Below are 25,963 nucleotides of genomic sequence, written 5' to 3' on the forward strand. Positions count from 1 at the left end.
TACGGCGGGCTTTTTTCAGTTTCCGTTAACTAGATCTACTCACAAGGATTCGGTCGGCCCGAGGCTATGTCTAAGGTGCCATGCAGTGGGATTGGCCCCAAAACGATGGAGTGGGGAAGCAAACTTCTTATCACACAGTCACTATATTATCAAATAAATCCTTTCATTTTTAGGTCGGTGAGTGTTGAGCTCTATCATTACCTTGAATTCAAATTTGTTGTCAACATCAGTGAATGACCGCTTAGTAAATACCACCAAATCAGCTGCATAACCGGACATAAAATCAATAGCTTATTCTCAGTACATTGACTTCCCTTGGTTTCCTCTCTACAATTAGCAATTACCTCAGAGTAATTGTGAGATTCTTTAGTTTCCCACCCCTCAAAATAAGAATCTTACCTACATGATTAGCTTCATCTACACCTATTCCATATATACAGGAATTGGTCAAAATAATGGAAACACCACTTTATTTGGTAATTTTTTTTCTGTTGGCGCAGACATGTTGCGGGGTTAAGAAGCAAGATTTGCAACCAGGTGCTTTCGGGTGCATTTCCCTTGCGCGGCACCTTGGCCAAGTTTCTTCTACTATAGCTCCATACAGATCAATGCCTTGTAAGGGAATTTGATAGACGGAAACTGAAAGAAGCTTGTCGTATATGTATGTGTGTATGTACATGTGTGTGTGTCTTTGTATTTGTGTTTATCTCACACGCTTCTTGACAACCGGTGTTGGTTTGTTTAGGGTTTCGGTCCCCGTAACCTAGCGGTTCGGCAAAAGAGACCGTTGTGAAAGAAAATAAGTACTTGGGTCGATCTGTTCGACTAAAACCCTTAGAGGCGGTGCTCCAGCATAGTCGCAGTATAGTAACTGGAACGATTAAAAGATTTAAAAAATTGGCAATATGACAAATTCATAGCTGCTCTTGTCCGTATATATGTGTCTATATGCATTATGTAGGACTTGTACTTCATGATATAACACCCTGTTTGTTTGTTTGTTTGTTTTTGTAAATATATTTAGAGAGCTAAAATGCATGACCTGTCAGGTTTACAAAGTTAAAAAATTATTGGAGCATGGATGACTGGAGCTTCAGTCACACGCGCGCGCGATTGCACACACACACACACACATATATTCATACACACATACACACACATGCATACATATTTATTTGTCTCACTGTTGACAAAAAGTTGTAAATATACTAGGTATCTTCGCAGCATTCTCTGTCAATGTATGCATACATTTCCAAGTAATCTTTTCATCGGCATTGAACACTAGGAAGAAAGGCAACTCTGAACTGACTGCAAGACTGGGTCTCTCTTATTAGAGTCGGTTACGGAGTATAGGTATCCACCGGTTTTAATCAGTTTACATACAGATTTTAACCCACAGTATTATACCAGAAGCATTTTTTTTAAATATCTTCCCTAGCATTTTCCCAATATTCTTAGGTGGTATTTCTTTTCTCCAATACCCCCACACACACACATACACATACATACATACATACATACATACACACACACACATACATACATACGTACGTACGTACGTACATACATACATACATACATACATACATACATACATACATATGGAGCTCAACGCTCCAACCACTGAGCCATGCGCCTCCACACGCGCGCGCGCGCGTGAAGGCGCATGGCTCAGTGGCTGGGGCGTCGAGCTTACGATCGTGAGGTTGTGAGTTCGAATCCCGGACCGGGCTGCGTGTTGTGTTCTTAAGCAAGACACTTTATTTCACGTTGCTCCAGTTCACTCAGCTGTAGAAATGAGTTGTGACGTCACAAGTGCTAAGCTTGTGGAGAGGGGAGGCCGGTATGCATGGACGACTGCTGGTCTTCCATAAAAAACCTTGCTCGGACGTGTGCCTGGCTGGGAAGGTAACTTTCTAGGTGCAATCCCATGGTCAGTCATGACCGAAGAGGGTCTCAGCATATATATATATATATATATATATATATATATATATATATATACACACACATATAATAGAGTCGGTTTAGTGAAACACTGGGTGATGTTACTTTTAAAAGATTCTTCAAGGCCGGAACAATGCAGGAGAGTATAAAGTAAACAACAAAAGGAAAAGTAAAACAAAATAAAGTTACGGTTTTACCTTGTGTTTCTACATTTCGGTGTTATAGCCACTTCTTCAGGACATTTGAAAAAAGCGGTAGTTTTTCCGAAAACCACTTTTTCCAAATGTCATAGCCCCAAAATATAGTAATACATGGTAAAACAGCAACTTTGTTTTGTTTTGTTTGCGTTTTGTAGTTTACATTGTACCTTCTTGCATTGTTCCGGCCTTACACAACAGATCTCTTTAATATATATGTGTGTGTGTGTGCGTGTGTGTGCTTATGTGTGTTTGTATGTATGTATATATGTATATGTATGTATTCTTCAGTGTGTGAGAGTGTGTGCTTGTGAATGAATATAAAGGTAAAATTATGTGTATTATCTATATGACTACTTGTTTCGCTGGAGACTGTCAGAATGGTGTAGACGTCTCTGATGAGAACCCAATAAGGTTCGAAAATCGATTAAGGTTGTTCATCATTTTTTTCAGTCTGTGGAGAAATGACAGCTGCAGGATGGGTCAAAACGATTGTCGTGCTGAATAAAGATTCGTACTAAATCCATCTTCCGTTACCTTCATCAAACTTTAATTGATATACTAATAGACATATGCCCAAAGTCTAAATAGTTACATATATAAATACATACACACATATATATATATACATGTATGTATGGATGTATGTATGTATAAAGCACATTTACCGTTTGAACTACCTGATGCCATCCATAGTTACGATATAAATTTCACTGGGTCTACGTCGGAAAATCCGCAGTGCTTGTTGAGTTTATAATTGATGAAGGTAACGGAAGATGGATTTAGTACGAATATTTATTCAGCACGACGATCGTTTCGGCCCATCCTGCAGCTGTCTCTTAGGGGTAAGATATTGTACATCCAGTTGTGTTGCATCGAACAGTGCAGGCTGCGTCATTTAAAATGCTTGGTGTAAAAACGATATTTCACAAGATCTACTGAGTTCTCCTTGGTATGTTGTTTTCGTCTGTTGCACGCGGGTACACTGAAAGAGGGTAGAATAATTTTAGGGTTGTAAGCCATAAATGACACTGGCTGTAGTTGACAGTGAATATATAACATAAATTGAGGTCATAAAGGATAGAGAATAAAACCTATCAAAGAATGTTAAAATTAAGAAGGATGTGTATACACTCCTTGACTTGAACATATATATAGACGTACATGCACACAAGCACGCGCGCGGGCTCATATCTAGATTTCAATAAATCTTATTCCATAAGCCTTCACCGCATTTAATAGTGTCTGCATAAATGAATGTACATCATTTTCTGTGTGTGTGTGTGTGTGTGTGTGTGTGTGTGTGTGTGTGTGTGTGTGTGTGTGTGTGTGTGTGTGTGTGTGTGTGTGTGTGAGCGCGCGCGCCTCAAGCTCAAAAGAGCGTGAAGCAATTGCTGAAATGAATATTAAAAAGTGTTTGCATGTATGTTGAAGGCAAGTTACCTAGTGGTTAGCGTATCTCACTACCGCCCGCAAGATTACGATTTCGATTCTCGGATCAGGTGGTCATTGTGTTCTTATATATATAAAAGATAAAGCGTAAATAATAATCATTATATATTTTTCATAATTGTAGTAAACAACTCTTAGCCACGAGACTGCACTTATGTCAGTCATAAGATAAGCGCTTTCTTGTGGCTAGAGCTTTTTTTTACTGTTACTTCTAGCAATGCTGGTGCTAACTAGTACCCTTAGTCACTGTAGTGCCGTGCCGTATATATGTGTGTGTGTGTGTGTGTGCGTGTGCGTGTGTGTGTGTGTGTGCGTGTGCGTGTGTGTGTGTGTGTGTATATATATACATATATACATATATATATACATATATATATATATATATACATACATATATATATATACATATAGATATATACATATATATATACATATATATATATATATACATATATATATATATATACATACATATATATATATACATATATTTATATATATATATATATATATATATATACATACATATATTTATATATATACATACATACATACATACATATATATATATATATATATATATATATATATATATATATATATATATATATATATATATATATATATATATATATAAAACAAGAACAAATTAGTAAAGATTTAAACACTCTGTGTACTACACTAAAGTCGGTATTCACAAACAAACCGAACGACAGCCAACGCACACCAAATGAAACACATCAGGACGCCATACTTACACAAGTCAATTTAACAAAAAGAAAAATAGAGAATATTTGGAATACAAGCCTCCATAATAGAAAACTCGCTTACTGGAATATGATAAAAAATTCCAACAAAGCAGATATTTACGAGGGATGGATGAACTCAACACCAATTATTCTCCCACGCAAATTCCAGATCAAAACAATACCAAATGAACCTGACGGACAGAGAACCATCAGGGAAAAGTTAGCACTATTCCATTTAAAATCAGAGATTGAACTACTAAGACTTAGGGCCTCCACTAATGAAGAAAAATATAAAAACATCGACGAAGAGATGCACAGGGAAATAAGCAAACAAACCGAGGGACAACCCCTCGAAAATACCATAAATTTTTGGAAAGAAATCTGTGAAAAGGAAGAAAGAAACTCTCTCCTACGCTGGGAAAAAAGCAATGATTTCTTCCAAAGATATGAATCAACTTTTAAACAAGAATTCAGCACAGATAATCCTTTCCTAAAGAAAAAAACTATAAATAATAAACAAAAACTGAACAACGCACAAACCACCACCAATTTCAACCACTTAATCAACAACAACCCTCCTCATTAGCCTCCATACACCATAAATAGAAATCACTTACAACCACCACTTTTGAACCACCCAAAACTAAACAGGGAACAAGCTTACAGACAACGCATTTATGAAATAGATTGCACCAAACCTAAAGATCACCCATACACCAGGAACAGAACACACCAACAACGTCCCAATACCAGGCATAACCACCCCATAACAACCCAAAACAACACTAGGATAAGAAACACTCCACATGCTAGTCACTACTACCCTATGACCCAAAATTACTGGCCCCACCGAATTCAAGAACAACACAAAATAACATCAGATCAAGAAACATCCCACATACTAGAGTTACACACATCACTAACCAAAACACCCATAGACACCCACACACATATAACAATCTAAGGCAACAATACTACCATTCCCCGAACCAATCCCATATAACCTAACAGACAGCTCATGCAAACAAAATTACAAACAACATTTTTTAGCCCCAGGCCAGAGACACCAGGACACAGGCTGGAATCTAGTAATCAGAAAAAAACCGAAGATAATCAATCTCTCAACCAAACCTCTTTCAAGCATAAAAATAGACATCCTCTCTAAAGGGCTAAAATTCACCCCAACTCCACGCAGAGCCAACCAAAATGAAGTGAAGGACAGTATAACAGAATTCTGTAGAAAATTAAGACTCACAGAAGCATTTACCAATCACAACACTGAAGATGACTCACTAGTCAAACACAAAAGTGAGCACATCCCACACAAAGGTAGAAATAAAAATCTAGATGAATTCTGCAACCACATCGAGAACTTCCCTTACCACACCATGCATAAACAGACAGTTAACTCAAACTTTAACACTACACAACAGAAGGGACTAATAGAACTCCAAAATGATGAAGATATTACGATTAAGGAAGCAGATAAAGGAAGTGCAGTTGTAATAATGGACACATTATACTATAGAAACCTAATAATCTCCATGCTGGATGACAACCAACACTATGAAAAAGTCACAAACTACACCCCACAAAAAATAATGAAAACCCTGTCCTCACTAATTAAAACACATGGAAATGAACTGACAACCAAGGAGATTGATTTTCTAACAAACTTCAAATGCAAGCCCAGCCTTTTCTATGGTCTGCCAAAAATACACAAAAGCCAGATCATAAATGAAACCATCAAAAAATCACCAAAGACATACATACATACACCAAACCCAGGGGATCTAAAACTGCGACCCATCATAGCTGGCCCAGCCTGTGAAACACACAGACTAAGTCTATTTATGGACATCCTCCTAAAACCCTTCCTTAAACACATAAATAGCTATATCAGAGATGACTTGGATATGCTAAATCACCTCCCAAAGAAAGTCAAGGAAGAAACAATCATGGTCTCATTTGACGTGATTAATTTATACACCAGTATACCTCATAATTATGGACTTGAGGCAATTCAATTCTGGCTGGATCAATTCCCGAAAGAAATCCCAAACAAGATCAGTAAAGAATTCATTACTAAATCGGTTGAATTCATCTTACGAAACAACCACTTCATGTTTGACAATACTTTCTACCGACAAAAATCCGGAATTGCTATGGGCACTAGGGCAGCTCCAGTCATTGCGAACCTAACAATGGGTTACTTGGAAATAATAATATACCAGGAATCTTTATCCACCTTTGGAGACACCCTTTCCCAATACATAAAAGAAAATTGGAAAAGGTTCCTGGACGACTGTTTCATACTCTGGAATGAAAACACAGATGAACTCTTGAAATTCAAAAGTCTATTGAACAGTGTCAACCCAGTTCACAATGGAGTACAACTAAAAGGAGCTCCCATTCTTGGATATACTAATTAAAAAAGTAAACCTAAAAATAGAAACGGACATATTTTACAAAACCACAGACGCCAAACAATACCTACTATTTGATTCATGCCACCCAAGACACACCAAGACAAACATCCCTTTCAACCTTGCAAGAAAGATATGCACAATAGTGTCAGAAGAAAATACTAGAGACTACAGACTACAAGAACTCAAAACCACACTAATTGACAGACACTACCCAGTTCAACTCATAGAGGATGGAATCAGACGTGCATCACAAATTAACATAGAAAACTTAAGAAAAGTTAAACACAGTAACACACATTCCCCGAAAATACTGCCGTACATATCCACATACAACCCCAGAAACAAAGAAGCCTTCACCATCATCACCCAAAACATACCAATGCTACATAAGGACCCCAAATTAAAGGACATTTTACACACACACAAAATCATCAAAAGCCACAAACAACCAAAATCACTGAAAAAGATCCTCACAAAGGCAAAATTATTTTCCGAAACAACAGATGCGAAAGTAAACAAATGTGGTCGACCAAATTGTGCAACATGCCCAAACATTCTAGAAGGTTCAGAATTCCTCTTCAAAGAGGGACACAAATTCAAAGTTAAATCTAACTTTACTTGTGCCTCAGAAAATCTTATTTATGTAATAAAATGTTCGGGCTGCCACGAGAACTACATGGGGTCCACAGGATTATCGCTCAGACGTAGATGCACTCTGCACCGCCAACAGATTGCATACCCAGAATACCGAATGATACCTTTTAGTGATCATATTGAGAAATGCGCAAAACAAATGCTACCACAATTTATAATCTTTCCTTTTTATCAATGTGCCATGAAAACACCAACACAGATTAGATTAAATAAGGAAACCTTTTTCATTCAAAAATACAAACCAAAACTTAACCATTGCTAACACATTTAAATAAGGAAATTCATCACCCCACTGAGAAAAAAGGGGGGGAAAATATAGAACAAAACCATGGTAAATTAATCAAATTCTACCACCTCCTAGATTTCGATTATCTCCCCTATACCGGAAGAAATCCCTAATTACCTCCCCCTATCTAGAACTCTTCTTTCTCAGACTGGAGCGAACACGTTACAATGAAGTAGAGAAATTTGAAAAGACAACACGAAACCGATTATTTCTCAAAATACAATGTTTATATACCAAAAAGATTTTATAACATTTTTCTAACATTTTCATTAACGAAACACTTTGAAACTTGGAACACTGGTAGAATGTGTCATATAAAACATATTTTTCTCTTAGTCTTCTTAAAAAAAAAAGAAATCCATAAGTTATTCCATGTTAAAGCTGTCGTATTTCTGTAATTTCAACCAATCACTGACGTCCATTCAGCCGATATACATTAAGTGCCGACTAAATAAACAAACGATTCTGAAACAATTAACCCTAACCCTAACCCTAACCCTATGGTTAGGGTTAGGGTTAGGGTTAGGGTTAAAGCAAATTTAAAATGAAAAAAGCAAATAAAACGAAGGTATGGAGATTAAATACGCTTTACATCGCTTAATCAGCCAAAGGAGTAAATGTAAACAACTGAATACTTGTGAGTGATTGGTTGAAATTATCGAAATAAGACAATTTTTTACATGAAATAAATTCGAATACAAAAATATTTTTCTGTTCTATAACACAAAATAGATAAGTATACGAAGTTTGAAAGTCTTTCCGTACCAAAAACACTACGTAAAACATTAATGAAAAATGTGGCCCCCGTTTTAAAATAGATCCTATGTGTCTTCATATGTATTCTGTTATACATATAACTATATTCTCATACTCACAAATATATATATATATATATATATATATATATATATATATATATATATATATATATATATATATATATATATATATATATATATATATATATATATATATATATATAAACAAAAATATCTATGCATACTTGTATATGTGTATGTGTGTGTGTGTGTATGTGTGCGTGTGTTGTGCGCGCATGTGTATGTGTGCATACATTGACGTACGGGCGGGCATGTACCCATTCGTACAATGCATGTATGTGTGTGAGAGTCTGTTGACGCTAAATGCGTTATTTTTTTATCCATGTATGTGTGTATATGTAGAATTTGTTCGACTAAACCCTTCAAGGCGGTACCACAGCATAGCTACACTCTCATTACTGAAACAAGTACAACATAAATGATATATAGAAAAAATATCAATCTTAAAGAGATATCAAATTCTTTCAAAGTTCCTCCTTTTTTTTAGATTTTTCACGAACCACAATTTTTGTCCGAGAAGCTTAGGTGAAAAAGAGAAACTTATGTAAAAATGAAAAATCCGTTTATATACAAACTAATGTGCAGAACAAGTTCTACGTTTTATGAAACACTCCATAAAATGGGCTATTTTACGTTAGTCGGTACTTTTAAAGAGACGCTTGTCTAATTCGATTGTAGTAGTTTCTGGGGAAAAAAAGTATTTGTCAATGATATTTAATAAACATTAAAAAAGAAAAAAATGCTTGTTGTAACACCCCGAACTTTGTGAGACGGATTTTTCAATAGTGACTTCATTTATATATAATAGAGGAAAGAATTTATATGAAATATGATACAAGCCTATAAAATACCCAATTTCAATTTCTCTGAAATTCATGTCATAAAAAGCCCGGGATCTAGATGATATTGATTTTGCCAGGGTGTTACGTGTGGATTATTATCTACAGAGTATTCGATTACTATAGAGTATGCAGTTACTCATAAATACAATAATTAGGTCGTTCAGTTGTTTAAACTAGAATACTCATTCTGAAGATCGATTAAGGATTCATTTGCAGTGTAAAGTTTTGTTGTTATAGACACGCTCGCGTATGATTGTGTATGTGAGTGTGTGTGTGTGTGTGTGTGTGTGTGTGTGTGTGTGTGTGTGTGTGTGTGTGTGTGTGTGTGTGTGTGTGTGTGTGTGTGTAAACATATATTTATATATATATATATACATACATATGTATGCGTTTGTATATGTATGTCTATATACACATACATATACGCTCGGGCAGAGAATATATTTACATTCGTCTATACACGTAGGTATCAGTGTGTGTGTGTGTGTGTGTGTGTGTGTGTGTGTGTGTGTGTGTGTGTGTGTGTGTGTGTGTGTGTGTGTGTGTGCATGCGTGCGTGTGAGTTGACAGTGATTTGATTTGTTATATGCCTGTGATTATTCTTCTTCTTCTTGCCACTCTATCTTTCCATTTTAAACAATGAAACAACTGTATTAAATTAGAGGATAATTAAAGAGAAAATTCATAGCAAAAAAATAACAAACCGTTTCACTTGTAACACGTAAAAACAACCTTTAGCAGTAAAGATCATTTCCACAAACTGAGATCACTGTTAAGAAGGGAAGAGTTTGTTATCAATATAAAGGTTACATAGTTGGCGAGTAATGTTTATCGCCACTTCAACATGGCTGTTCCGTTCGAACGGACGTTACTGGGGGGTTTTTTAACACCAAGAGGGCAAACATTACTTGCCAGTACAGCTACTGCGTTCATCTCTTGTAGAGATTTTAGAACTAGCTTATTTGCTGGTTACGTAGTTATTCTTAAATTTTATCAGGTTTTAATTCAGAGTAAATGAAAAAAAAAGCTTACAATTTCATGAATGCTTTAGAGTGTGACAATAAAATCTCTCATACTATATACGGTTATTGGTGTGGTGGTAGGGATGTTCGACAAATGTGGAGGTATCTTCGTATAGCTAATGTTTGACTGTATTGTAGTTGTTGTCATGGTTTGGACCGTGTGCTTACTGCTGAGACATTTATCCTCATAAATGTAGGAGGGTATTTTTTTTTTTTTTACACCCCGTTGAAATAGTATTCACGGTATATTCAAAGGAATATACCGTCTTAATGGAAACCGCTTCATTCACGTTGCTACCTCCCCGAAAAAACATTGATAGTACAATTTCATATTTCCATTTTCAATAGTCTTTAGATGGTGGTTCTAGAGCCATCTAAATATGACTCTACTCATTTGATAGGAAGACTGTATAAAGAATACATAAAACAAGGCTGTAACTTTAGATACGTTTAATGTCGGCCTCAAATATATATACAAGTTGAATGATAATGGAAAGGGTTTAATGTGTGGAGGTCATGTTCTTCTTCTGCGTAACCTGCCGCGGCTGTGCGAGAGATAGCTAGCTGTCTGCGTATATATGAGAGCCAGCTAGGTCATGTGCTTTCGTTCCGGCGTCTCGACGGCAAAGGGGAAGAAGTGAGTGTCTGAACCTTAATGTTGCGTGTGCCATCGTTTCAGGAAGTCAGATTTGTCAGTTAACAGTGTCTCTCTCTTGGATGAAAAAGTAGGAGTAACACCGTGCCCTTGAGGTCATCATAAAAGGCTCTCACAAAACATAGATAAGTGATAAGAGCTCATCCAGAAAAAAGAATGCTTGTAAGAAATGCAGAGGCCAGGTCCAATGTGCTCTAAGACAGATGAAAGAGGCTTGGTGGCCTTCCAAGGCTACTGAACTCCAAGAAAGTATATGGTCGTGTAGCTATGTCAGTGTTGTATTTCTTTAGTTCAAGGGCAGCCAGTGCTGTTTTTCGTTCTGATGCTGATTGATTGTCTTGGAGAGTGCGCACATTCCAGAAAACCAAGGTTAATATTCTTAAATTTCTTTATGTTTCGACTGTATTTCTCAATAACCAAACAGCTGCAGGGGGCTGCCAAGTTTAAGGTGGGTAAGCAACGTTCAAGGCTTCTTATCTCGCCCCACCCCTCCACACCCGTTAGAGAAAGCAGTGCTGTGTCTAAACAAACCTGCTTTGTAACCACTGGAGGACACAGACATCAAAGTTACTCACAAGTTCTGTGCTGGAACGACCATCACCCAATGGTCGCCAACTGAGTAGAGATCTAGTAAGAGATTTCTAGTAATATCCTTTACCTGTCTCTGCCCCTTTCACTCTCTCACCGGAGGACTTTTTAGTTTTGCAAGTTGGAGCTGCGCTGTATTGAACGAATAAATGTAAGTTGTTAGAAAACACACACATATGATTTGATTTTAGTGTTGAAGGCTTGTGTAGAACCAGCCACACTTTTTGGAAGTGATGATAGCAATAATATGGTGCACATGTGTGCCACAATACCAAGAACAACACACCTCAGGTTTTTTCTTCAGAAGTTTCCATCTCCTAGACAAGCCGCTATAAACAGAGCCCTGTTAATAAGACCCTCAGCAATGAAAGACCTGGTTTTATATCAGAGTTTCCTTCTCCTAAACGGGATGCCTTCACCACAGTTAAGGAGCTCCATCGTCCTCCTAATATATGAAATTAAGCACATCAAATTTAAAATATAAATAAAATAATATAAAATAAAATAAGATAAAATAGTATATACATATACACATATTGTAGAACGGTCGTTGATTATTCATGAGTTCTTCCGCATTTTTGACAAACGCGGTCTGATCAATAAGTATCCGGATTGTTACCATAGTAACGAAGCTAAAGCATACAAGGTAAAACCCTTGGCAAAGATTGACCTTGAACTCTATTCAGGTATCGCCTTGACAATCTTCTCTGCTATGGTCAACGCGACGATCACACACTACACACCTTCCTCCCAAGCACTCCTGTAAACAGCGGAAGTGACTTAGAACATTAAAACTTAGTGCGCATGCACAGCAGAATTTAAGGCCAATCTTTGTCAAGTGGCTTTACTCTGTGTGCTTTAACTTCGTTATTATGGCAACAGTCCGGATACTTATTGCAGTATACGAACCCTAAAGTATTGTTTATGGCCACATTAATGTGGCTGTCCTCTAAGAGACGACGATACTACCATTTAACCCTCCATCTCCTCCAGCTGGTTTATTCATTACACTTCTCGCACTCGATAGTTATTGCAAGCGGGAGATAACTCCTGCCACCCAAACTCTGAGAACACCAGACTACGTGGTTTCGATCTGTATTGGATATCCTCGGTGGTGGATATTCGGACGTCAGGCACGACAGCAGCTCAACCTCGCTTGCAATATATAGAAAATATGGTGTCATACAATCACTGATTTTATAACTAGGAAACTAGTCCGTTAGAAAACCTGTACGAGATAGAAGCGGTATACGAAACCAAAAAGTATTTTGTATATATTGGGTCTTCCCATAAATAATGCGGTTTTTCAGTTGCATGAATTAAATGTCGGAGGGGGTGAGATAAACTACCCGCGTCAGCTTGCTATAAAGGCATGTGGTAATCTTACCTTGTCCTTATTCTTAGTGCAAGCTTTGAAGAGTGCAGTTCGATTTTAACAGTTATTTTTTCAACGCTATAATGGAAGTGACAAAGGCGCATATTCGGTATATTTTGCTTTATGAGTTCAAAATCCTATCGTAACTGTTGAGGAACTAGCAGAGAAGCTTGAATTTGGTCATTCAAACATTCATCGACATCTGCGCGCCATCGGAAAAGTCAGCAAATTGGGTCAATGGGTTCCTCCAACTTTCCTAGTCTAATCGCGCGCAAAGAGTGAATGTGCACTCTTCTTTGCTATCACATCTCACGAATGAACCTTTTTTGGATCGAATAGTGACTGGTGACAAGAAATGGGTTCTCTATAAAAATGTCAAGCGCCGAAGACAGTGGGTAGGGAAAAGAGAAACACCAGCACCCGAGATTAAAGAAGGTCTTCACCCACGTAAGGTACTGTTATCTGTTTGCTGGGATGTGAAAGGTTTTGTCCACTTTGAACTTTTAAACCAAAACCAAACGATAACAAAGGAAATCTACTGTGAGGAGCTTGAGCGACTTAAGTTAGTGCTAGAAGTTAAATGATCATCTTTGGTTTCAAGACGAATAGTGTTCTTCCATATCAGGATAATGCTCGGCCACATGCAGCAATGATGATATTCCAAAGGCTGGAGCAGTTTGAATGGAAAACGATGCCCTACCTACCATTTTCGCTAGACATTGTCCCATCTGATTATTTATCCCGCAGTCTCCAAAATCATTAGGACGGAAAAAAACATGAATTTTGTAGACGAGGTCAGAACAATACTAGAGGAGTATTTTCGTTACGGACAAGTGGATTTTAGAAGAGGGGCCTTGCACGTCTACCAGAGAGATGGAAGAGCATTGTAGAAATTGAAGGAGAGTATATTTTTCATTAAAAAAAGAAGTTTGTGTCTTAATTTTGAAAAATAAAAGAAGTATAAAAAAACCGCATTATTTATGGAATGACCCAATACATACATATACACACGTATGTGTGTGTGTGTGCGTGTGTGTGTATGCGTGTGTATGTGTGTGTGTATGTATGTATATGTGTGTGTATGCATGTATCTCCTTAGATACAACAATATACATACATTCCAGGTTCAGTCCCACTGCGTGGCACCTTGGGTAAGTGTCTTCTACTATAACCTCGGGCTGACCAAAGCCTTGTGAGTGGATTTGGTAGACGGAAAACAGAAAAGAAGCCCGTCGTATATATATATATATATATATATATATATATATATATATATATATATATGTGTGTGTGTGTGTGTGTGTGTGTGTGTATGTATGTATGTGTGTGTGTGTGTGTATCTGTTTGCGTGTCTGTGTTTGTCCTCCCAACATCGCTTGACAACCGATGCTGGTGTGTTTATGTCCCCGTAACTTAGCGGTTCGGCAAAAGAAACCGATAGAATAAGTAATAGGCTTTAAAAAAATAAGTCCTGGGGTCGATATGCTCGACTAAAGGTTTCTCTGAAAATGGTACTGGCAATTTACATGTGTTAGATGGTAGAATGAATGCAGAGATGTACCAAAATATTTTGAACAATAATTTATGGGACACTGTAGAAAAGCTCCAGCTTTGTGAAGGGTGGTTTTTACAACTGGATAACGACCCTAAGCACATGGCGAAGTCTACCAAAAATGGATTGCCAATTACAATATAAAATTATTAGAATGGCCATTGAAAATTTGTGGCGTTATTTGAAAATTAAAACTCATTCAAGAGCCCCAATGTGCATTCCAGATTTGAAGAAAATTTGTCAAGAAGAAAGGGAAAAAAATTCCTAAAGAAACATGCGAGTCATTGATTAAGAACTACAAGAAGAGATTGGTTGAAGTGGAACTGAATAATGTCTTGCAAACAACTCGCACATGCAAGTGCTACCAGTCAAGAACTCCGCATACCGGAAGCCAGCAAGTGTATGGGGTCATCAGGAGAGAATGCGCGCCGTTTCGGGGCCTACCTCTCGACGGCATTATATTACTGATATGAGGACCCGCTTGCTAGATCAACTGGTTATTAAAACAAAGCTCAATATTTCTCTAGCCATCGCTCATCGTCTTTTTTTAACCAAATCCAGCGGCTAGCCTTCTCCACTGTATTTTGGATATCGGTCATGATGGTATTTACCTTACGATGAGTTAGGCCTAACGATAACAGCAGTCGTCTTACACTGTGTCCTACAAATCCTCTACATCCAACTTCGATTGGAAAATGCTCCGCTTTCCAGCTTGCGTCTTCACATTTCTCGAGGAGGTTTACATAACGGTCCATCTTTCGAGCCCGAGCGGCGTCCATATTATCTTCACGAGGAACCGTTAACTCGACTAGATTTACAACTTTCCTTCTTTCACACCACATTAAAATGCCTTGTTATGCTACGAAGTATTGAATCAGAATTATCAGTTATTTATGTTCTGTACGAATACTTTTTTCACCCCTAAATATTTATATTTGTATATAAATTCATTAGTTACTATAATTTATTAGTTTCTTTTGCATATTCTTAGTTTATGCATGTGTATGCAAAGGTTAATATGTGTGGGTTAATATATGTGTATGTTCGTGCTTGTGTCTGCGCGCGCAAGTACGCTTCTTTGTATCTCATGAGTTCCGATTTCTGGGAAATTCAACTATAAAAGGCTTTACTATTTAATTTAGTGTCTTCTAAGAATGTTATATCAGTTATGTTCCGCACCTCAATGACACGTACAATACACGCATGAATAAAGAAACTTCAATAAATCATAGCATACTACACCTTAACCTACATATATCAGTTACGGGAAAATTTTATGAAAAATAACCAGTAAACAAGTTCAGATCATCTGAAAGAAAATGAATACTTGCTAGATACTTTATACGACTCTAGAAAACTATTAAGAAACACTCACTATATCGGGCGCAACTGATGAAGATTGATGCACTTAAAACTAGACAGAATCCAAATGAAGAAATATAAGCAATAGAACAGAAAAATGTCAAAATTATAAATTGTAAAATTAAAAAGAAAAAAGTGTAGAACAACACTGTTATAAAATATAAGTTATAAAAGTTGTTGAGAACACACACACATGCACACACGCACACATACACACACACACAAAGGCAGGCAGATAGTCAGAGACATAGATATACATAGGACACAGATCGTATGTCGTATAACCAGCTGCAGGTGATGTCTCCTGGGGCTAAACAACAGTAGCATTCGCCCCAAACAGGACTGCCACATCAGGTTGGCAAATAATCGTTAGTTTAAAGTGCTGTTACTGAATATCTCTCGTTGAGAGATTTGGGAGCAAGAATGTTTCTATTTATTAGATCAGTGACTGTGAGTCACTTAGAAAAGTATATACATATTTTTGAACGGGTGTTTAGCCGCGATGAAGAGAAATAACCCTGAAACCATACGATCCACAGAGACGAGGCCTCCTGTATACCATTCTGCCTAAATAATGGATCTACAGATGCAAAGTCCCTGCATATCTCACGTCTATTTTCATTCCTCCACTTCACTCTCTATTTCATATATTATCTAAAATAACTATTGCTTAACCATTTTCTCACACCGTCTCCGATGAAGGGGTATATAAAATATCCCGGAAACAGCTGTAAGAGCTTCTATTTATAAATGTTCTAAAATCTTACACAGCCTTGAATTTTTATTTCATTCTGAAATTTTTTTATATATACACATGCTGATATATGACCTACGTTAGACTCCTCATTTGCATAATCACCGAACCTAGAGTTTAACTAGAGTCTGTCCATAGTACTTACTCAGCATTACCTGACACCTTTGGGTCTTATTGACACCTCTCATAACCTATATATATATATATATATATATATATATATATATATATATATAGCAACGTTAGCACCAAATTTTAGGTTAGTTAAAACTATGTTGTAACATATTACAAATTCCAGAGGCAATTTCACTGCAGCTACCCGGACGAAAAAAATTCTCGCTAATAAGAAAAGGTGTCAAAACGCGCCATTTCTGTTCAGTATCTCTCCTTATCAGACTCCCAAATGCGTTTCTGACTCTTTAGCCTTCTCAGCAGAAGATCCTGAAGAGAGATAATTCGTGCAAACTATAAAGCCGTAGCTTTGTCTCAAAGCAATCAATATCATTTATTGAGTTGCACTCGCAGACAGCCTGGTTGGTATAAATTTGATGGTAACAGTGCTAAGCGGTGATGAGGAATAAACGAACATTCGGCTAGTTAAACGATAATTTTATTCACTCCACGGCAACTGCAATGAATTTGTTTTTAGAAGTAGAAACATGTCACAAACACATATTTTAACGTTCGATAACGACGGACGGTGAGCATGAGTACTCAACACTGTATTTGGTGAATAAATATGGTTTAATCCACAGATGTTCTTAAATCCTCAAACAATAAAAAGTAGTGTGTGTGTGTGTGTGTGTAGGTGTGTGAACTGAAGCAACGTGAAATAAAGTGTCTTGCTGAAGGACACAATGCGCCGCCGGGTATCTAATTCACGACGTTCGGCTCACAATCGTAAGCCGAATACCTTCAAGACTAAGCTACGCACCTTGGTACTTTACGTCTTTACGTTTCTGAGTTCAAATTCCCCCGAGGTCGACTTTGCCTTTTATCCTTTCGTGGTCGATAAATTAAGTACCAGTTGCGTACTGGGGTCGATCTAATCGATTGGCCCCTCCCCCAAAATTTCGAGCCTTGTTCCTAGAGTAGAAAAGAATATATTATATATATATAGGAGTGGCTGTGTGGTAAATAGCTTGCTTACCAACTACATGGTTCCGGGTTCATTCCCACTGCGTGGCACCTTGGGAAAGTGTCTTCTACTATAGCCTCGGGCCGACCAAAGCCTTGTGAGTGGATTTGGTAGACGGAAACTAAAAGAAGCCCGTCGTATACATGTATATATATATATGTGTGTGTGTGTGTGTCTGTGTGTGTGTATGTTTGTGTCTATGTTTGTCCCCCAATAACGCTTGACAACCGACGCTGGTGTGTTTAGGTCCCCGTAGCTTAGCGGTTCGGCAAAAGAGACTGATAGAATAAGTACTAGGCTTACAAAGAATAAGTCCTGGGGTCGATTTGCTCGACTAAAGGCGGTGCTCCAGCATGGCCGCAGTCAAATGACTGAAACAAGTAAAAGAGTAAAAGAGTAAATGAATATATATATATATATATATATATATATATATATATATATATATATATATATATATATATATATACGTATACACTCGCACCCACACACATGAAACCACAAACATATTTATGCATGTGCACAAAAGAGAAAGTCTTATTCAGTTTCAAATGCTTATCAAGTTGAAAAGTCAGTCAAGCGTGCGGTCTGGGATTGTACACACACACACACATAAACACACACCACACACATACACGCACACACGCACTCATGCGTGCGCGCGCGCATATATGTGTGTGTGTGTGTGTGTGTATATGTATATATATATATGTGCATATATATATATATATATATATATATATATATATATATATATATATATATATATATATATATATATATATATATATATTTTCATAGTATGTCAAAATGACATGAGCCATGAAGTTAAAGTCAACAAGTAAAATCCGAATTCACAAAATCATATTTAAAATATAAAATAACAAGTGATGGGTAATGCAAAATAGACGGCAATTTGAACTCAGGGCTTTAAAAAAAATGACGCAGCTCGATATCACAAATCGTGGTGTCTGATGCTCTACCAGTTCAGCCAGTCTACTTACTGCTTTGCACATTTTATCAGGTGGTATCTCCTAGACCAGGGTCCCAAACCGTTTTTTGCTTTTTTGCTTTTTTTTTTTTGCGCCACGACCGGTTTCATGCAACACAATGACAATTTTCCACAGGTCGAGAGGAGAATCACGTGCAAAACAAAACACAATAAAGTGCATAATATATAATTTAATTATTACATATATGCAATATCAAGGCGGTACTCCAGCATGGCTGCAATCATATGACTGAAACAAGTAAGTGAGTAAAAAAGTAAAAGAGTATTGGTTTTTAATATTTTAATTTTTATATATGCATGTTTGAAATTCATCTTAATGTCTTCAGTACGGCTGTCCCTGAGGTTCTCCTTCAGCTTGAGGAACAACTAAACGTCATTGTGAGCAAGATCTGGACTGCAGTTTTGACACTCATCTCTATCAAGTAGTCGGTTACCAGGATGCCCAAACATTCTGGAAGGTTCAGAATTCCTCTTCAAAGAGAGACACAAATTCAAAGTTAAATCTAACTTTACTTGTGCCTCAGAAAATCTTATTTATGTAATAAGATGCTCGGGCTGCCACGAGAACTACATAGGGTCCACAGGATTATCGCTCAGACGTAGATGAACTCTGCACCGCCAGCAGATTGCACACCCAGAATACCGAATGATACCTTTTAGTGATCATATTGAGAAATGCGCAAAACAAATGCTACCACAATTTATAATCTTTCCTTTTTATCAATGTGCCATTAAAACACCAACACAGATTAGATTAAATAAGGAAACCTTTTTCGTTCAAAAATACAAACCCAAACTTAACCATTGCTAACACATTTAAATAAGGAAATTCATCACCCCACTAAGGAAAAAAAAGGGGAAAAAATATAGAACAAAACCATGGTAAATTAATCAAATTCTACCACCTCCTAGATTTCGATTATCTCCCCTATACCGGAAGAAATCCCTAATTACCTCCCCCTATCTAGAACTTATCTTTCTCAGACTGGAGCGAACACGACACAATGAAGTAGAGAAATTTGAAAAGACAACACGAAACCGGTTATTTCTCAAAATACAATGTTTATATACCAAAAAGATTTTATAACATTTTTCTAACATTTTTCTGACATATTTTAAATATACACTTTCACCAAGTAACACAAGCCTTCTGTAGTTTTTTCACTCTTATTATCTTTTATACATCCAACCACGTGCTTTCACATACCAACTTTCTCACACACACACACATACACACACACACACACACATATATATATATATATATATATATATATATATATATATATATATATATATATATGTAGATGTATAGATGTATATGTATGCATGTATTATATACATGCATATGTATAGATGTATCTCTATATATATATAAAAATGAGTATGTTTGTGTGTGTGCGTGCGTGTGTGTGTGTCTGTGTGAATCCCTAAAACTCGAGAACTACACTACCAATTTCATTCAAATTTTACACATGCCTTACTTACGGTCCCGGTTGTATTTTAGTCAAACAAATTTTAACTTCTTGCATAGTTCGAGCCCACAGCAACATCATATCTCCTCCACTAATTAAGTATTGAGTGTCAAAAGTGAAACAAAAACACTCATGTTAAATACTTTCATTTTAAAAAATGAAAATATTCCACTATTTCACTATCAAAACTGAAACAATCACATTTCGATACTGTAATGACAGATACTTTCACTTTCATGGTTTTATTTTCATACTGAATATACTATATTGAAACTATACTCTCACATATATACAGGCACATAAACATACATACATGCATATATATATATATATATATCTGCATACATATAAACATACATACATGCATATATATATCTGCACAAATGTATCCATATACATGTATATATATACGTGTGTGTATATATATATATATATATATACATATATATATATATATATATATATATATATATATATATATATATATATATATATATATATATATATATATATATATATATGTATGTATATATATATATATGTATATATATAGAGAGAGAGAGATGCATATTTATACATGTATAGATATAGATGTATATGTACACGTATATGCATACATGTATATGTATACACATGTATAGATGTATATATATACATGTACATGTATATATATATATACACATGTAGATGTATATATATACATGTACATGTATACATATATATACATATACATCTATATGCATACATGTACATGTATACACATGTGTAGATGTATTTATATACATGTCCATGTAATATATACATATATATACGCATATATACATGCATACAGATATCTATACATATATACACCCATACACACACACAAACACATGCACATAAACACACACATTAGTCATTTGTTTTTTTTTTATCCAAAACTATACACAAATAAAGTAATATTTCTAAAATTTCATCTTAGAAGTTGCAAATACCCATTCATGGGGACTTCACACCCCTCATAAACACTCTACCACTGCTACGAATAACTGTTGGGAACCCTTTCAGATTTGCCTTATATTCGAACCGGAATCTCAAAAACATGCAATGAAATAGCTGTATTCCTTCACGGTGCACAGCACAATCCCAGAGACATTGTGCTTAGGTGACGTGACACCACCCTCCAACGAATTACAGAAACAAACCGATCATACAATACACTTCAGTATCCACTTCTGTTTGTTTACGGTGAGAATGGCTACCACATCGGTATACCACAGCAACATCCACAAAATCGTAATGAATATCTCAACAAGCCAGTATGCTGCATGGACTTCTACTCATACCGATTTATGACACGAAACAACTCCTCTAATCACCTCCACCAGTCTCGAGATCTGTTTCATCAATTTGCAGTTGATATGTGCGCAAAAATGGAATCAGAGAGATTGTGTTTCATCAGATCACATCAACAAAAATTGCGTTCTGACAGCTACATCCATCTCCGAGATGCCATCAATAATGATGCTGCTCCAACAAGCAAAGGAAGACTGGAAGTCCCCGATATATGCATGAAAGAACACAGGATGCAATGACCTTTGTCCGCCATTACGGCAGGCCTGACTTATTCATCACTTTCACATGCAATCCCAAGTGGAAGGAGATTCAGGCCGAACTCTTCTTCGGTCAAAAGTCTAAAGACAGGCATGACTTCCTCGCCCGAGTTTTCCACCTGAAATTAATTACTCTAATGGACCTCCTAAAAAAAGGGCAAATCTTCGTACCCATACAATGTGACATGTACACAATCGAATGGCAAAAAATGGGCCTTCCACATGCTCATATCCTGCTTTGGCTTTCAACGAAGATCAAATCAACTGACTTCGACAACATAATCTCTGCAGAACTTCCTGATCCAGGTTTAGCCAAAGTACTATACAACATAGTTAAAGCAAACATGGTGCATGGTCCATGTGGGCGTGGATTCAGCATTAACTTACCATGTTTGAAAGACAGTGTATGTTCAAAAAAGTTTCCAAGGAAGTTCCTACAACAAACTCAGACAGGTGCTGATGGGTATCCATCATACAGACGGAGAAAACCACAAGACGGCGGTTTCACAGCAACTATCGGACAGCACGAGGTTGATAATAGATGGATTGTTCCCTACTGCCCACTTCTGTCAAAGATTTTCAATGCCCACATTAACGTTGAGTTTTGCAACTCCGTTAAGTCCATCAAGTATGTTTGCAAGTATGTGAACAAGGGTTCTGACGCTGCAATGTTTGCACTTCAACAACAATACTGCCAGGATGAGGTGACGCACTATCAGGTGGGACGCTACATAAGGAGCAACGAGGCTTTCTGGTGCATCTTTGGCTTTCCACTTCACCAACGACACCCCACCGTTCAACAGCTTGGCAGTGCACCTGGAAAACGGTCAAAGAGTATACTTCACCGATGCTAATGCTTCTCTGTAGGCAGAGCAACCAAGGGATAGCACACTCACTGCATTCTTCAAGCTCTGTCAAGTGGATCCATTCGCTCAAACGTTACTGTATCCACAGATTCCATCGTACTACACTTGGAATGGAAAACAATGGACTCCAAGGAAAGCAGGTCAAAATGTTCATGGATACCCTGGCGTTAAGTTTGACACTTGCCTTGGCCGAGTATACACAGTACATCCCACTCAACAAGAGTGCTTCTACCTCCGCCTACTACTGCATGAGGTCAGAGGCCCCACGTCTTTCCAGGCCCTAAGAACCATTCATGGACATGTCTGCACAACATACAGAGAAGCCTGCTATCGACAAGGACTGTTAGAAGATGGTGCACAACGGGATGCAACTTTGGGAGAGGCTGCTTTATCAGAATCACCTAAAAGTCTCAGGGCACTGTTTGCAGTATAACTACAGACATGCGAACAGTGTGATCCTGCAACTCTATGGCTCAAGTACAGGGACAAACTGGCTGAATACTTTCAGCGGCAAGTTCAACGGCTCTATCCTCACATGGAGGGTATCAGCAATGAAGTCTACAACAAAACTCTCATTGACATTGAAGACAGAATTGCCACACTGAGTGGTAATGAATTGTCCACCTATGGCCTGCCGCAAACATTCAGGTCAGGGTCAAATAGCCTTCCCACTGCTGTCATTCGTGAAACATCTTACGACACTCAGGCGCTTTCAAAGTACATTGCTGAAAACGAGCATAAATTACTTACGGACTAGCTGCAGGACTACACAACTATTATTAATGTCAGATACTTTCACTTTCATACTGAAACTATTCCACTACTTCAGTATTACGTGTCAAAAGTGAAACAATAACATGTCGCTACTGTAATGCCAGATACTTTCATTTTAATACTTTCAATTTCATACTGAAACTATTAAAGTGAAACTATACTTTCACATATATACAGGCATACTATAAAACCCAAGTTAAAAACATTCCAAACAATTCAACTTCTCTGGTTGACATTAACACACACACACCCAATAGGGGCCTTCATTCCCACATTTTAGAGCTCCATGAGCTCCATTTTTCAGGAGCAAAATCCTTTTTACAGGTTCTAGAAGACTGGAATTTTGGAATATGCGCATAAAGATCAATAGTATGGGATACATGTGTCATGATTAGAATTTTTACGGTGTGTAAAGAGGGAAAGAACCCTCATGTGCAATTTTGATGAAATTCGAATCATATGTATTCCAGTTCCTTACAGAAAATATAACAGAAAAGTATCATTCTTCAATTGCATGTAACACGGGCAACGCCGGGTATCTCTGCTAGTATATATATATATATATATATATATATATATATATATATATATATATATATATATATATACTATATATGTTTATATATGTATATATGTATAAATATATGTATGCTTGTAGTCATGTCCAAGCTAAATTTACTGGAAAGGACGGAGCCACTCATCCCCCAGGAACCATGGATTACCGTTAAGGACCATAAGACAGGATTCCCAGAGAAATTACAAGTGAGGCTTATATGCCCTACTAAGTCAGACATAGGCAGACTAAGTAAGACTATCCTAGACGGAGTAATTCCACGAATTAAACCTCACATCCCACTCAACATATGGGTCAATACTGAGGACATTTTGATATGGTTCAACTCTATCCAGCGTAAGAGAGACTTTTCGTTTATACAATTCGATATATCTAATTACTATGCTAGTATTTCACCTATCCTATTAAATAAGTCCCTAATTTATGCTCGCAACCTCTCCCTCATAGATAGAGAAAAAATAGACATTATACTCTTAGCTAGGAAAACTATAGTTGAATTCGAGGGTAAACTTTGGACCAGGTCGGACACCCCTGATAGCTTCAATGTGGCTATGGGCTCGAGCTACTCAGCTCAGGTAACTGACTTAGTCGGAGCCTTTCTACTAAAGAGGCTATTCTCAGAGGTACCGGAACTCCAAGGGGGTCTATACAGAGACGATGCTCTTTTTATTTACCCTACCGATAACAAGAGCACCCTTGAAAGAGTTAGGAAAAAGATTAGACATTTTTTAAAATCCTTTAACTTAAAACTTGAATTTATGACTAACTATAAGATTGTTAATTTTCTGGATGCTACACTAGACTTAGATGAAGGACTCCACCACCCGTCCAGGAAACCTGAAGAAACCACTAGTTACATTAACACACTTTCCAATCACCACCCCCTCTATAATTAACACAACCGTCCAGGCTGTTTCGGACAGACTTACCAAACTATCCTCGAATGAAAACATTTTCAAGGAACATGCCCATCATTATAATCAAGCCCTCTATAACGCTGGGTACTCCCAGACGATATCATTTGTTAATAAGTTTAATTATAATCCACCCAAAGCACCAACCATGAACATAAACCCACCATGTAATCGAATTAGGAAATATAGAATTAACCCCATGGATGGTGCTATAGAAAATAAGTTGAACATAAACAAAAGAACAGATATAACCAGTACGAATAATAATAGACATAAGATAGAAAAGCATAATAAGAATAATCATATAGATATTAGTTCACGCAAAGAAAGCCCTAACGATAGAAATAATAATAGAAATAGAATGATTTCTAAACAAAGTAAAAATAAATTACGCAACTACATATGGTATAACATACCATACAATGTAGCGGTCACAGGTAAATTATGTAAGAGGATATTCTCAATTATATCAAAGAACTTTCCACCCACTCACAAATATAGCAGTATCTTTTCAACTAAAACTATTAGAATCTCATATTCAACCCTCCCTAATATGAAATGTATTATATCTAAACATAACAAAACCAAAATAAAAAAAGCTAGATTAAGAATGATTAATCATTATCAGCCTAACACCGATATTCCCAGAACCCCCACTGACAGTATAAGAAATAACATCCCCATGAATTATAACATGCCTAATAATAATAATAATAATAATTGTAATGACGGCGACAATATTAGCCCACGTTACCATACCGAAATAACAAATAGCACGACGATAGATGAATCACTAAACCTAGACCCAACACAAAATAGCAGCCCACCTTATAATTTTTCCGCATTAAACAATGACACTACCACTAATAATAGAATACCCAACTCAACCTCTAATAATAACCGAGATAATAATTA

At 36.9% G+C, this 25,963-nt stretch overlaps 1 long non-coding RNA gene across 1 annotated transcript in view; it reads right to left on the reverse strand.

Annotated features, from left to right (window-relative positions):
• Positions 1 to 1,783: 1,783 nt before the first annotated feature.
• Positions 1,784 to 25,963, reverse strand: part of LOC106878203 (uncharacterized) — a 40,575-nt gene continuing 16,395 nt past the window's right edge. Inside the window, exon 3 of the long non-coding RNA XR_016241916.1 lies at positions 1,784 to 3,129. This is a non-coding gene — a long non-coding RNA (uncharacterized LOC106878203). The remainder of the gene's footprint in view (positions 3,130 to 25,963) is intronic.

This window comes from Octopus bimaculoides, chromosome 5 (genome assembly GCF_046866305.1).
Source record: "Octopus bimaculoides isolate indiv1 chromosome 5, ASM4686630v1, whole genome shotgun sequence".
Classification (NCBI taxonomy): Eukaryota; Metazoa; Mollusca; class Cephalopoda; order Octopoda; family Octopodidae; genus Octopus; species Octopus bimaculoides.